Source organism: Mandrillus leucophaeus, unplaced genomic scaffold, assembly GCF_000951045.1.
Source record: "Mandrillus leucophaeus isolate KB7577 unplaced genomic scaffold, Mleu.le_1.0 Scaffold1272, whole genome shotgun sequence".
NCBI classification, from domain to species: domain Eukaryota; kingdom Metazoa; phylum Chordata; class Mammalia; order Primates; family Cercopithecidae; genus Mandrillus; species Mandrillus leucophaeus.
The window spans coordinates 225,974-241,480 of record NW_012101121.1 but is presented as its reverse complement, the minus strand read 5'-3'; the positions used below and the strand labels follow the sequence as shown (position 1 = coordinate 241,480).

At 47.1% G+C, this 15,507-nt stretch overlaps 2 pseudogenes; one reads left to right on the top strand and one right to left on the bottom strand.

Annotated features, from left to right (window-relative positions):
- The first annotated feature begins 782 nt into the window (after positions 1-782).
- On the top strand, positions 783-5,978 carry LOC105533656 (annotated as a pseudogene).
- Positions 5,979-14,078: 8,100 nt separating this feature from the next.
- The window catches only part of LOC105533650, an 87,646-nt pseudogene continuing 86,217 nt past the window's right edge, over positions 14,079-15,507 (bottom strand).

The following is a 15,507-nucleotide window of genomic DNA, read 5'->3' as shown; positions in this document are numbered from 1 at the left end:
TGGGACGTTTCTCTTTCTTTTCCAGACCCAGCAGTGGCGCCTAAAGTCTGCGAGGAGAAAATTTCCTGTGTGCTGGTAAGTCCAGGAATCTAAGGCAAGTGCTGAGGGTGAAAGCGTCGTTGATGGGCCTGAAGAGAAGAGGCTGGAGATGGGATAGAGGGGGAGGGCTTTGGACAGAAAAGACCTGGGAGATTTGTTTAGGGAGGGCAGCCAGGCCTAGACCTGGGAAGCCACTCGCCCAAAGTCCAAGATCATCAGGGCCTCCCCTACCCCAAAAAGGGAGGGATTGACTTCCCGTCTTGTCGTGATCACCTCTAAATGCGTAGGAACAAACTTTGCATATTATTATTATTATTGTTATTATCGTCATTGAAGTATTAAAAGGCTTTTAGGGGGTGAGCTGAATAAGACCCTTTGCTGGAACTGGAACAGAGAGAAAAAGTCCTGAGAGAGGGTAGACACTGTGGAGGGAAGAGCTTGGGACCAGTGTCAGGAGAGCTGGGTCTGTCTGCCTCTCTACCCTCACTACCCTTGTGACCTTTAGCAGTGTAAATAATCCCTCTAAGGTGGGGACAGGACCCCAGTCCCTGCTGTGCTCAATAAATTATGATGATCAAAATAAATAATCAGTGAATGTGGACGGGAAAACTGAGTAATTGTTAAAACTCTGTGATGTATGACATTTTCATCTACAGAAAAGTGCAGGCTAGGGGTCTTGGGGAATGGTTAGTAATCATAGGTAGAGTTCTGCTTAAAAAATAATGTTCGTAAGGCTGACGAAGATGGAAGGGACACAGTTCCTGATCATGGATTGTTCATTGTCTAATGGGGGCAGGTACCAGATGGTAAATGACAGTTGGGCTTGGTGGCACTCGCCTATAGTCCCAACTACTCAGGAGGCTGAAGTGGCAGGATTGCTCCAGCCCTCGGCGGAGCGGGAGCGGCGTGGCGTTTCTGGGGTGTCCGAATGTGTCGCTGCGAGCGCTCTGTGGTCGCGTCGGGACTCAGGTGCGATGTCGGGGGTGGCGGAACTGAACGCGACTGGTTGCCGCCACTCCTCAGCCCTGCTTTCTCATCTCTTTTCGGTCCTCCTCGGGGTCGCGCATCACCCGCCCCCTGCACTTTCTGGTCTCTTCTTGCATTTGGTCTCCTCACCTCTCTTGCGCCTCCTCTCACTTTTCAGACCAACCAGCCCTTCTGACGTCCCTGGGTCCCCGGGCTGTTCCTGTAAATGGCATTCGAGGGCCCTTCCAGCTCTGCCGCTGAGGCAGCCACATTTCCCGGTGCTCGGAGCGACTTTCGGGTCCCTGAAGCCCTGTCCTTTCCCTAGAGTCCGCGTGTTCTCAGCTCCCGGGCGGGCCGCAGTCCCTGGAGTTGGAGCCCTCCTTTTTTCGGGACCAGGAGCTGGTGCTTCCTGTTGCTGTGGGGACTGTGGGGCTCCTGACTCTCAAGCTGAGGGGTTGGAGTCTGCAGGCTCCGGGCAGAGGATTCTTCCTGCGGCTTCTCCCATCCAGCTCATTCTCCCCTGGCCGGCCCTTCCCAGGGTTCTTTCCTCTATGGCAACCCTCCCGGCTGCTGTGGACTCCAATGATCTAAGGACACCAGGTTCCCTCCAACCTCCTCCCTGTCCCATCTCAGGGCCCCCTGGGTCCTGTTGTCCTCCCTGCTTCCTGCTACCCCTTTCTGTCTGCAGTTATGATTTATTTGTAGGATATCCTCTGCCCTCATTCCCTGCCCTGCCACCGCAGGCCCCTCTTGCCTCCCTTATGGGCCATTCCTACAAGCAGCCTTCACCCAGTGCTGCCCTATGCCTCCCCCTTCCCAACTGTCCCTGACCCTAACTTTCTGGTGCTGCCTTTTGTCCCGTGGTCTTCCCTCCAACCCACTTCCCTCCAGGCCACTTGAGGGGAGCCCTGGTGCTAATGAAAGTTGGGCCTTAGGCAGGGCACAGGGCAGCACAGATGCTTCCTCCCCTCCAGTGCAGGTGCCTGCTCTGGGCCCTGCCTCACGGTGGCCCCTTCCCCACTCCATCCTCAGCCTCACCCTCTTGAGGACCCCACCCTGCAGCACACAGGTGCTGGACCATCCCTCCCTGGTCCCTCTGCCCCTCTCCGCCTTGGGACCTTGTGCTGCTCCCACCTCTTGCCCAGCTGCCTTGGGCCCTCAGCAAGTTCTCACCTTCCCCAAACTCCACCCTCCCCCACAGAACCCCACCCTTCCTGTTCTCACTTTACCCCAAGTTCTCCCAGGGTCGCCCCCACTCCATGCTCATGCCATCCTTTAGTCTATGCCCTGCCCATCTCCTCACCCCCACCCAGACCCAACACAGGCTCTCGTCCAAAGGTTCCTTGACCTTCATCCTCTTGGTTCCTTGACCCCAGTGGGCTCTCAGTTCCTAGACTTGTCCAAAATCTTCACTTACCACATAGTGGGCTGTGGTCATCTCCTCCTCTGGGCCTTCTCCCAGCACCACCTTCCTCCAGTGAGGGTTTTGTAACCTGAACCCTCTTTTGGAGTGTGACTGCTCCCCTTCCAGCACCACTCCCCTCTGAAGGCCCTTCCACAGGCGTCAATCTCACCTCTGCCTTGGTTTTTTTCTCTCTGACCAGGACCCCAACCTCTTTCTAATTCTATATTATTGTTTGGTACACTGTGACAATTTTATTTTGTTGTTTAATTGTGGTAAAATATACATATAAACTTCACTATTTTCACCATTTAAAAGTGGACAGTTCAGTGGCATTAAGTACATTCTCATTTTTGTGCATCCTGAAACTCTGTGCCCATTAAACAGTAACTCCCCATTCCTCCTTCCCCCTGGCCCCTGAAACCACTGTTCTACTTTCTGTCTCTATGAATTTGGCTATTGGGAATTGTGCTGCTATGAACATGAGTGTTCAAATATCTTTTTAATGTTCTGCTTTCATTTCTTTTGGGTAAATACCCAGATGTAGAATTTCTGGATCATATGGTAATTCATTGTTTAGTTTTTGGAGGAACCAACACACTGATTTCCATAGCAGGTGCCTCATTTTGTCTTTCTCAATGTAGTACACAGATATTCTAGTTTCTCTACCTCTTTGCCAAACTTGCTGTTTCTCTCTCTCTCTCTCTCTGTGTGTGTGTGTGTGTATATACGTGTGTGTGTGTTTGATTATAGCCATCCTAGTTGGTGTGAAGTAGTAGCCCATTGTGGTTTTGATTTGCATTTCCCTAATAACTACTGATGTTGAGCATATTTTCATGTGTCTATTGGTCATTTATATATCTTCTTTGGAGAATTGGCTATTCAAATTCTTTGCCTACACAGTTTTTTTGAGTCTTGTGTTTGTGTTATAGGAGTTCTTTATGTATTCTGGATATTAGTCTTTTATTAGATATATGATTTGCAAATATTTTCTTCCATTCCGGTGGCTGCTTTTTCACTCTGCAGATTGTGTTTTTAATGCTCAATTTTTTTTTTATTTTGATGAGTCCAACCTACCAATTTTTTCTTTGTTGTCTGTGCTTTGGTGTTATATCCATAAATGTGTTGTCAAAACCTATGTCATGAAGATTATTCCCAATGTTTCATTCTAAGAATTTTTCAGTTTTAGTTCCTGAGTATAGGTCTTTGATTTATTTGGAGTTAACTTGTGTATGTGGTGTAAGTTAGGAGTCCAACTTCATTTCTTTTTGTGTGTGAACGTCTAGTGTTCCTAGCACTGTTTCTTGAAAAGATGCACTGACCCTCCCTTACTCCCACCTTGTCCACGATGAGCCTTCCTCAAAGGCAGCGGCCCTTGACTCCATCTCACCCTCACCTGTGCAGCACAGCCATGCTGATCATGGGTCCCCCTGAGCCTGGGTCCCTTCCCATTTCCACCCTCTTCTCTGGCAACACCTTCCTTCCACCACTGCCTTCATGCTCCTCCCTCACCACTGCAGGGCAGCCTCTCTCCTTGGCCTCCTCCCTATACCCTTAGGTGGCCTGTGGCTGCCCCGCCTTGGCACCTGGCCTACATGTTTGCCATCTCCATTCCCCCATCTTCCGTTCCTCAGTCCAATCCTCCATCCTCCTGCCCTCCCAGTTTTCCTTGTATCTGAAATCCTCATTCTTGTCCCTTTGCCTGTGTGCATTTCCTGCCTCCTCAGGAAGGTCGGGACCGCAGACCTGTGTGTTAACTTCGATGTAGAATTGCTTCCAGGAAGAAGTTTCATCTGTGGTTTCCTCTTCCCCAGGGCCCCACAGTCTTCTTTACAACCTCACGGTGCTGTCCCGGGATGGATCTGTGCAGTCAGGGTTTCTCGCTGAGGGACATCTGGATGGTCAGCCCTTCCTGCTCTTCAACAGGCAGAAAGGCAGGGCTGGGTCCTGGGGACAGTGGGCAGAAGCGGTTCTGGGAGCTGAGACCTGGGACACAGAGACTGAGGACTTGATAGAGAATGGGAAGGACCTCAGAAGGGCCCTGGCATATATCAAGGGCCAGAAAGGAGGTGAGAGTAGGCAGCTGGCAAGAGTGATGGGAGAGGCCTTTTCCAGGAGAGCTGGGGGCAGACAGCAGGGACCTGTCTGTTCCCGCTGGATCTGGCTGGGGGTAGGGGTGAGGAATGGGGGTCAGCGGAGCTCAGCAGGGAGGTGAGCCGGCACTCAGCCCACACAGAAAGGCATGGAGGAGGGCCAGCAAGGGGTCCCCTCTGGTCTGAGTTCCTCACTTGGCCTGGAATGGAGAAGTCACTGCTGGGTGGGGGTAGACTTGCATTCCCTCCAGGAGATTAGGGTTTGTGAGATCAGGAAGCCAGCAGCACCAGGGGCTTTAAGCATTCCTACTATTATGGGTAGCTGTTCCTCTCTCCAACCTGGAGACTCAGGAATGGACAGTATCCCAGTCCTCCAGAGCTCAGACCTCTGCTATGAACATCGCATATCTAGAAGGAAGATGCTATGCAGGCCGAGACACACTCCCGCCCTGTATGGGCAGACTTCGGGCAGAAACTACAGTGCATCTGGAATCCTGTGTGGGTGTCAGGAGAACAGGTACTGGGCCTGGGTAGGGGCTTTCCTCTCTGCTATTCCACTAGAGTCACCCCTACCTCCAGCTCCATCCAGGGAAACTCTCCTTGTGCTATGGATGCATGTGTTTTCCGTTGGTGTGTTATATCCTGATTTTTCTCTCCTGTTAGAGCCACTGGAAAAAGACAGGGGTTCAAGGATTGAAGAGTCCAGTGTCATAATCTGGGGAAGCAGTGGGCCCTCTCACAGAAGCCTGAACCTGGGTGGGTGTCAGGCAGGAGAGGAAGCCCCAGGGCCAAGGCTGCCCCATCTGCCTCCCAGCCTGCCCATCCCAAAGAGTTCCTCTGGCCCACGTACCAGGAGCCCACGCCTGACCTTCCCCTCCTCAGCATCAGTGCATAAAGACACAGTCTCGAGGCCCACCCTTCCGCCAGCCTAGAGGAACGGGGCCCCAGGGTGAGGACAGGCTTGCAGAGGGTCTGGGGTCCGTGAGGACTTCTGCCAAAGTTGGAACAGTGGAGTGGACCAGCCCTGTTCCCTGCATCTCCAATAGAGGGGAGCAGGGGTTGGCCACGTGCCTCATTGTCTCTGCCCTTTCTTCACCAGTCTCCCCTCCCCCACCATGAATGTGACTCGCAGCGAGGCCCTGGAGGGCAACATGACCCTGATATGCTGGGCTCTGGCTTCTATCTCCAGAATATCTCTCTGATCTAGTGTCAGGATGGGGCGTCTTTGAGCCAGGATGCCCAGCAGTCTAGGGGTATTCTGTCCACGGGGTGGGACCTACCAGACAGAGGTGGCCTGCAGGATTCCCCAAGGAGAGGAGCAGAGGGTCACCTGCTCCATCGGATACAGTAGGAATCACAGCACTCACCTTGTGTCCTCTAGTGAATCTGGGACCACCCTTGAGGGTTCCAACATAAGGAGGATCAGGCCAGGGTGGGGGAAGCAGGAACGACTGTGGCTTTGGCTACCTGGTATGTAACAGGCCCTTTTTTCCAGGGATGGCCCTGATGCTTCAGAGTTGATGACAAGCCATTCCATATGTTGCTGCTGTTGCTGCTTTCATCATCATTAGTATTATTAGTAGTATTATTATTCTCTGCGTCCTTTGATACAAGAAGAAGACAATATCAGGTGCAGCGGGTCCAGGTCAGAAAAGGGGACAGCTGCTAGAGATGGGAAGGTCCCTGGCTGGGCAGTAGGGACCCCTCATACCTTCTGTACAGATAGGCATGTAGGTGACAAGGCTTCTGGAACAGGTGATGAAAGTTGGGGTATTTGGGAGGGGAATGAGAGCCACGTTGCCATCTACACCCCTGTGAGAAAGAAATTCACCCATTCAAACCCAAAGAATAGACTCAGAGACCCAGAGAACAGCCAAAGAGAGACTTTTAATGACAGTCTGGCAAGATCAGGTGTCTGGAGTGCAGGTACACCTGGGACAGTTTCAAAAAACAATTTATTCCCTAGTGTGCAAGTCCCTCCCCCAGTTCCTCATTAGCTGAATACCATGGGGTTACAGTCTTCCTGGGCATCGCCTATTGGTAGTTGGATTAAGATTTCAAGTATGTTCTTCAGGGTCTTTTTGCTGCATTTTTTGCTGCATTTTGTTGCAGCCCATAATGCCTGGTGACTGTCTCAGGACTCTTTTGGCATTTGACTTATGGCCCTACTGGCTGCACTTAGGTGATGGCAAGCTAGCCCAAACTAAATTCTTTGGTGAGGTGGGGAGGGGGGTCATTGGAGGGGCCCCGACCAATAAGCTCCTGGACACTGGGTCAAAGGGAAAGCAGGAAGGAGGGGATTGTGGCTTAGTACATTTTGCTTCTTTATCTCTTTATTTCCATGTGGCCTGCTTAAACATGTTCTAAGGCACTTATGAAAATGAACCATCATGTGTAGGTTATTTTTTACAGTTCCCTCCTCTTTTACTTTTTACCCTTTTTTGGTCTTATATTCACTTAGATATCTGGAAGTTTTTACTTTCTTCATTATAGGAGGAGGAGTTTAGTTTGACTTTTAATAATAGTAAGTCATTCTGTTGGGACATTATCGGCATTTGTTTATTAATAGCTACTTTCATTAACCTTTGTGTTAAGCCCTTCACACAAGGGATGACACAACATCCTGTGGCTGTTAAGACCCCAGCCTTAGGGGTCTTATGAGAGATGTAAAAACTGAAGCTACCATTCCTTTCCATTTTTCAAACCAACCTTCTAACCAGTTAGTAAAAGGGTTGTTTACTCTTGTGTTTTCTGCCAGCTCATTGACTAGAGTTGTTAGTCCCTGCAGTCCCTTTATGATGGTTCCATTTGAGGCAGCATTGTTGTGAATGAAAGTGTCACATTTTCTGCCCAGCGTATCACATGTACCACGTTTCTCTGCTAATATTATATCCAGTGCAATTCTGTTTTCCCAAGCCATTTAGCTAGTGGCCTTTAGTTGTCTGGCTTCTTCCTTAAGGGCATTTGGAGTGTAATTGATGAATCTTTGCTGATTATAAGACATGTAATTAATCCAATTTACATTCTTGTTAATAGTTGACCACCAGAAACGTGCTGACTCAAATCCAGCAGGTATTTGGTTTCATGCTTTAAATTTATTAGGCTGTCCTCTAGGTACTCCTATAGAGTTTAGATAGATAGATAGATAGATAGATAGATAGATAGATAGATAGATAGATGGATAGATAGATGAATAGATAGATAGATATACAAAGTTTTCATCCTCTGATCCAGAAGCCTTGGGTGTATGTGTGTGTGTGTGTGTATGTGTATATATATGGGTTAAAACAAATTGCTAAATTTCTCTGATCTCAATGACCATGTGTATTTTTAGCTATTTTAATGAATGCCAGGGTGAACAGAATGGACAACTGTACTAAAGCACAATTCCCGGTTCAATTGGACAGTAACAAATTATGGAGGGTCCCTTTCCTGATGAGTGGTTGCCTCATCCTGGGTTCCCAGTGACATTTAGGATGTGGGTGCAGGTTGAGAGTTTTCCCATGGGTTTATCAAACTTCACCTTCTGTCTAGAGAGACACAGGAGTGATTTATACTCCCTATAGAGAACAAGGGGATTGCTTTAGGATCTGATCTCTGCAAAGTGGAAAAGAGCAATGACAGATTTTACAAGTCTTATTTCCCCATGCATCCTCGTCTTGGTATACAGCCAACATGCAATGCATTCCTTTGGGATTAGTATCCCATCCAAGGGGAAACGGGACCACCTGTGCCTGAGGTTGACTAGCGGCGCACGCGTAACAGTTACTTTTATTGAGGGCTTGTGCTGAAAATTTCACCCATTTAACCCAGGCATTTATGTCTCTATATCCTGTTTTAATTTTTAAAGTCTGCCTTAAGTCAGTTATTTTAATTATTTTTATTCTCTTAGGGTTATTGTTTGGTGGGTTAAAGGAAGTTAATGGGACCGGGTGTTACAGTAATTCTGGGTGGGCTTGGGGTAGAGTTGGTGACTAACCTAAAATCTAACTGTTTCATGGGGTTGCTTTTTGAGATATTTATTTTTAATTTATACCTTCAAGTTTTCTGGTTTAGAGTAGCTGGGTTCTTTATGGTAATTAATATAGGATTGCATTTTAAATTTTTACAGTTAGGTGGCGTGTGGTTCCTGTACAATACTTAGGTTTCCTTTCACCCCTTGTGTTAGGATTGATTCTAACCATATCAGCCCCCAATGTTGGAATCTGCGTATAGCTTCCTTTTAGGTTTTCCTTAGAATTAGCTTAAAGGGTTTTCCTTAGAATTAGCTTAAAGGGTTTCTTAGGTGATCTATACACTTCCAATTTACCTTCCTTCTGTTTTTTTTTTTTAAATCAGTTTCTTGACCCGAGTGTAACGTGTCCGCCCCCGATCAGCTGTTTGTACAGCTGTCTCACTTGACAGGGACCTTCCCAGCTTGGGTGGAGCTTGTCTTCTTTCCAAGTCTTAATTAGCACTGAGTTGCCTGGCTGGAAATGGTGAACTGTGAACTCAAGAGGTGGGGTTTGAGTTACAATTTCTTTTAACCGAAGTGGTTTCCTGTCCTGGGAGTTCACACAATTCCCACACACTTGTTTAGCAAGGGATACATTTCTATACACCCATAATTCTTTAGCATTTCATCACACATGGCCTGGGGACCCCAATGACTTCCCTTATGCAATATAGACATTCGGTTTTTTATTATGGGTTTGTTTATTATTTCTCTCCCATGAGCAAGCACTCACCTTCCATTCTTAGTATGAGTGGCTCCTATCTTGCCTAGCTTTTCCTCCTCTTTTGAAAATTGGGGTTTTAATATCACCTTAGGGATCTCTGAGCTGAACAGTTTAAATTTCTCCTCCAGGGAGACTTACTTAGCAGCCGTATCTACAAGTCTGTTCCCTACAGCTTCCATAGTGTTTCCTTTCTGATGGCCATGTGCATGAACTGTGGCTATCCCTGCTGGAAGCAGGAGGCTTTCTAAAACTTGTTCCCCACGTTCCAATTCTTTTGCCCTGCTATTGACTAGTCCCTGCTCTGTCTAGAGTTTTTCAAAGGTGTGTACTACTTTATAGGCATATTTTGAATTAGTATATATAGTGTTTCCTTGGTCTTCTAGGACCTTTAGGGTCTGGTTAAGAGCATATAATTTACAGGTTTGGGCTGACCAGTTATTGAGTAATTTACCTTTTTCACGTAAGGATTGTTTGTTTTTATTAATGACAGCACAACCATTGTGTCCTTTACCATTTATTCCTCAGGATGTCTCATTCACAAACAACTTCATCCCATTATGTAGCAGAGTTTCTTTAAGGTTTGCTACTAACTTGAGTTTGATACTCTATGATCTCTAAACAGTTATGGTCTGACACCTTCTTATTCTCCTCTCCTTTTCATAAGAACTCCTCTCCTTTTCATAAGAAACTGGTTGGCGTTAGTTTAGGAACCTCCCCAGGGTCCATGGACCCCAGGAGGAACCTGGGGAGGGTAAGAGACTGACCAGCTGGCATCCCAGAGTGCCCTTGGCCGGGCCCTGCTGGGTTTGGCTTTGGGCCAACAGCTGCTGGTTTGAAGAGCTGCCAGCCTGTGGCGCCTTCCCTGATGGGCACTCTCATTAGCAAAGGCATTTCTGGCTCCACCCTCCCTTCCTCTTTTTTGCTGCAAAGGCACCATTCCTCTCCCTGGCAGGCCTAGAGCTGCCCTGTTTTATTTCATGCAACCCCCACTGGTGACCCAGCAACTGCAAAATGTCTCCAGTTTGTCCCGCCCTGGGAGGGGACTTACTGCTTTTCCTCCTCCTGGGCTGCAAGGACCCTTCCCTGGCCCAGCCCCGCTCTGGGAAACAGAACTTTTATACATGACTCCTTGAAGCGTTTTGGCAGACTTTTCCCCAGCATGAACTCTCTCTACTTCAGGGATTGCAAACTGACATCCTCTTTTGCCTGTGTTGGGTTTTTGAGTTATTTGAACTGATTATCAGTATTTAAAAGTTATATTTTACATAAAATGTCAGAATTTTGTCCTCTGACAAAGCAGACAATCTGCCAACGCAGTGCCGACACTGTAAGAACAGCTGAGCAGCTGCCACAGTTCCCACCCAGCCCTGCAGCCCTCCTTTTTATTGTTTGCTGACCCTGTAGTCATTTGAGTTTACAACCCTAGTGCTGATTCTCCTTATGTAGCGTCCTCAGCTCTTCTGCAGCCTTACTGACAGCTAACTGCCCCGGTGGCCTTACAGCCTCTCAGTAAAACAACAACAAAACCTTAATGTCATCTTATTCTTTACTCTTCCATAACTTGAATCCTTTTGACCACCTCCTGACAAACAGCCATCTAGTTTTTGCTGTAGGCAACCCATTACACCTCAAGCAGCCTGATCCTAAACCCTTCCACATCCCTTTCTCCCTTACCTCCCCCAGTTCCCAGGCTCTGTCCTTCCTCAGTGGTTGCACTGCATGCACCCTTTCCTTGCAACTCCTTGTTGCTTAACCCTCCAGAAATTTCCCCCAGCCCTGCCAACCTCTCCGCATTCTCTCACTTCGTCGTGTACTCTTTTTTCCTTTTACATTATTTGCCTCCCCAGTTTTACCTTCTGTGTTTCTCTTTGATCTCTGTCTCTTTTAGTCTCTCTCGCTAATTTTCCTCTTCTATTCTCTCTCTGTCATCCCCTGTTTCCTTTCTCTCCCACACTTAGGTTCTTCCTCTTTCTCTCTCTGGGCATGAGCCAAACCCGTGCTGTGCCCTGGCTCCCCTCGTCTGTCTGCAAAAACAGGCAGCTCTGCGGAAATGACTCAGCAGTAACCTTTATCAACAGCTTTTAGAAGCCAGTTGCCACACACAGCTGTGCCACTGGCTCTCTCTTCCTTCAGATATAGCAGCTTAACTCTCTCTCTCTCACATGCATGCACATACACACACAAACTTTCTGAGCTTCCCTCAGTATTTCCTTAATTGTTTTTTTATTCCATCCATTAGCCTTTTGCAGTTTCTTAGTAATATTAGGTCAGTTTTAGTTACAAAATTAACCTTTAAAAGGCCTTGCCCTACTGGGTCTTCTGGATTTAATCCTGAATATTTTTCCACTTGATCCCTGAGCCTCTGCAGAAATGCAGAGGGAGTCTCCTCTTCTTGTTGTTGGATCTTGAATGCTTTTGGGACATTTTGTGTCCTAGTAGTGGACTGTGTAATCCCTCTAATTATTAGCTCGCTAAGGTCTTGTATTTGGACCGGATCCCTGGGGTCATTATTATCCCATCCAGGATCTGCATTTGGGAATTTCTGCTTAGCTGGCAGGACTCCTTACCCAGGAGGATGCTGCTGTCTCTCCCAAATGATTATGGCTGCCCTTCTAATTGTTCCCCTGTCTTTCCTGGTAAACAGAATATTCATGATTGAATTATCTCAGCCCAAGTATAAACATTGGGTTCTAAAATCTGATCTAGCTGCTCTGCTAAACTGAGGGGATCTTCTAAGAGTGGCCTCATTTCCTTTTTAAAATTCCTAACCTCAGTACTTGTTAAAGGCACATTTACAAACCCATTATTATTATTATTTTTATACTTTAAGCTCTGGGATACATGTGCAGAACATGTAGGTTTGTTACATAGGTATACACATGCCAGGCTGGTTTGCTGCACCCATCAACTCATCATCTACATTAGGTATTTCTCCTAATGCTATCCCTTCCCTAAGCCCCCAACCCCCAGACAGGCCCTGGGGTGTGATGTTCCCCTCCCCGTGTCCACGTGTTCTCATTGTTCAGCTCCCATTTATGAGTGAGAATGTGTGGCATTTGGTTTTCTGTTCTTGTGGGTCTCTCTGAGAGACCCTGAGAACATACAGCTGAGGGTTTCCTGAGAATGATGGTTTCCAGCTTCATCCATGTCCCTGCAATGGACACAAACTCTTCCTTTTTATGGCTGCATAGTATTCCATGGTGTATATGTGCCACATTTTCTTTATTCAGTCTGTCATTGATGGGCATTTGGATTGGTTCCAAGTCTTTGCTATTGTGAACAGCGTTGCAATAAACATACGTGTGCATGTATCTTTATAGTAAAATGTTTATAATCCTTTGGGTATATACTCAGTAGTGGGATTGCTGGGTCAAATGGTATTTCTGGTTCTAGATCCTTGAGGAATTGCCACATTATCTTCCACAATGGTTGAACTAATTTACACTCTCACCAACAGTGTAAAAGCGTTCCCGTTCCTATTTCTCCATACCCTCTCCAGCATCTGTTGTTTCCTGCTTTTTTAATGATTGCCAGTCTAACTGGAGTGAGATGGTATCTCATTGTGGTTTTGATTTGCATTTCTCTAATGATAAATGACTATGAGCTTTTTTTCATATGTTTGTTGACTGCATAAATGTCTTCTTTTGAGAAGTGTCTTTTCATATCTTTCGTCCACTTTTTGATGGAGTTGTTTGTTTTTTTTTCATGTAAATTAAGTTTGTTGTAGATTCTGGATATTAGCCCTTTGTCAGATGGACAGATTGCAAAAATTTTCTCCCATTCTGTAGGTGGCCTGTTCACTCTGATGATAGTTTCTTTTGCTATGCAGAAGCTCTTTGGTTTATTAGATCCCATTTGTCAATTTTGGCTTTTGTTACCATTGCTTTTTGTGTTTTAGTCATGAAGTCTTTGCCCGTGCCTATGTCCTGAATCGTATTGCCTAGGTTTTCTATGACAAACAGCCAGGCCAAATATTGAAGGCTATGCTGCTTAGAAACTTCTTCTATCAGATACCCTTAATCATCACTCTCAAGTTCAAAGTTCCACAGATCCCTAGGGAGGGGGCACAATGCCTCCAAGTTATTTACCAATGCATAACAAAAGTGACCTTTCCTCTAGGTCCCAGTTAGGTCTCAGTAAGTTCCTCATCTCCATCTGAGACCTCATCAGCCTGGACTCTATTGTCCATATCACTGTCAGCATCTTGGTCACAACAATTTAACAAACCTCTAGGAAGTTCCAAGTTTTCCCCCATTTTCTTGTCTTCTAAACTCTCCAAACTATTCCAACCTCTACCTGTTACCCAGTTCCAAAGACATTTTCATATTTTTAGCTCCCTTTTTTGCAGTACCCAACTCCTAGTACCAATTTTCTGAATTGTTCATTCTCAACTGTTATGAAGAAATACCTAAGACTGGATAATTTATAAAGACAGAAGGTTTAAATTGGCTCATGGTTCTGCAGGCTGTATGAAAGTATGATGATTCTGGCATCTGCTCAACTTATGAGAGGGCCTCAGGAAACTTTCAATCATGCTGGAAGGTTAAGGGGAAGCAGGTATGACTTACAAGCCTGGAGTAGGAGGGAAAGAAAGCAGGGAGGTGGCACACACTTTTAAACACCAGATCTTGTGAGAACTATCACAAGAACAGCACCGAAGAGATGGTTCTAAACCATTCATGAAGGATCCATCCTCATGAGCCAATCACCTCCCTGAGGTGCCACCTCCAACCTTAGAGATTATAAGTGAACATGAGATCTGGGTGGGGACACAGATCCAAACAATATCAGGGGTCATGGTGGACATGAGGGTAGGCTGGTCTCCCCTCTTCTCACATGATACCAGGGATGTAGACACATTCAGATGCCTTGGCAGAAAGAGAAGCCAGAGACTCTTGAAGTCACAAAGGGGAGGCATGAACAAATCTTGCATCTCAGTCCCTCACAAGGCAGCCTTAGAAAAAAAAAAGTCATGAACAAATTTAGGTCAGTCATAGTAAATGGTGACACTGAACAGCCCACCACACCCTCAAGAATAGCAAATCAAAGACTCCAAATTCTAACTGTATCCCCTCTGCCCCAACTCCTCTTTCACTTCAGGTCCTCTAATATGTCACTTTTACAAGCCTTGAGAGACACATCAGAGCCCTGGGTACTGTCCCTGTTTGGGGTGGAACAAAAACAAAATCTATTCAGAGCGCACAGGTGATATGACTAAAGAAGGAATTGTGGGGTGGGTGAGCTCCCCCATGGGCTCTTGTCCACACTATCCCAAGGATCTCAGGTATCACTCTCCCACCCCTACCACACTTACATGAAGCCTGAGCACGGCTACCTCCTTTTCCATCTGTGGAAAGAAAACATACTGTGAGAGGCCAGGGAAGAGGCAGGGCCATGAGATCCTAGAGGAGTTTCCAGAACTGTGACTGCAGACCCAGGTCAGGATTAGGAAACCCTAGGTAAGAGGATGTGTTGAAACTGGACTAATTGTCCTAGTGAGGTCTGTCCTATGCGGTTGCCTTCCCCTGACCTGTGACTGCTGGGAGTCAGGTTCCTATGACTCCAGTGAAGGTAATAAATGTGTCCTTCATTTTCACAAGTTCTTTACAAAAGAGTAAGTGTTGATAGAGGCACAGAGATTGTGCCTCACGACTAGGCAGAATACAAGCCAACTCCTATCTGGAGCTGGGAATCCACCAATGGAAGAAGAAAACTTGGAGCTCACCCCTTTCCTACCCGGGCTGGGCTCTTATTCCTCCACATCACAGCAGTGACCACAGCTCCAGTGACCACAGCACCAAGAACAACCCGGACAGTAACGATGCCCAAGATGGGGATGGTGGGCTGGGAAGACAGCTCTAAGAAAGGAGGGGAACGTGAGGGGCCCTGACCATAAGGCCTCCAACCCTGACCTTGCTGAAGGGCTCCAGAAGGACTCCTGCTTCCTGTGAGAAGAGACGTGACCCCTCATCCCCCTCCTTACGAACCTCAGGATGAGGGGCTCTGGCAGCCCCTTGTGCTGCACATGGCATGTGTATCTCTGCTCCTCTCCAGAAGACACCACCACAGCTGCCCACTTCTGGAAGGTTCTGTACCCTGCAGGTCTGGTCTCCATATACTGCATCCTACATTTGGTCCTCCCCATCCTGCTACTGGGTCAGTGTGATCTCCACAGGGCAGAAGCCCAGGGCCCAGCACCTCAGGGTGGCCTCATGGTTGGAGATGGGGTGGTGGGTCATGTGTGTCTTTTGAGGTTCTGAGGGGAACAGTCAGAACATTCAGGCACTTT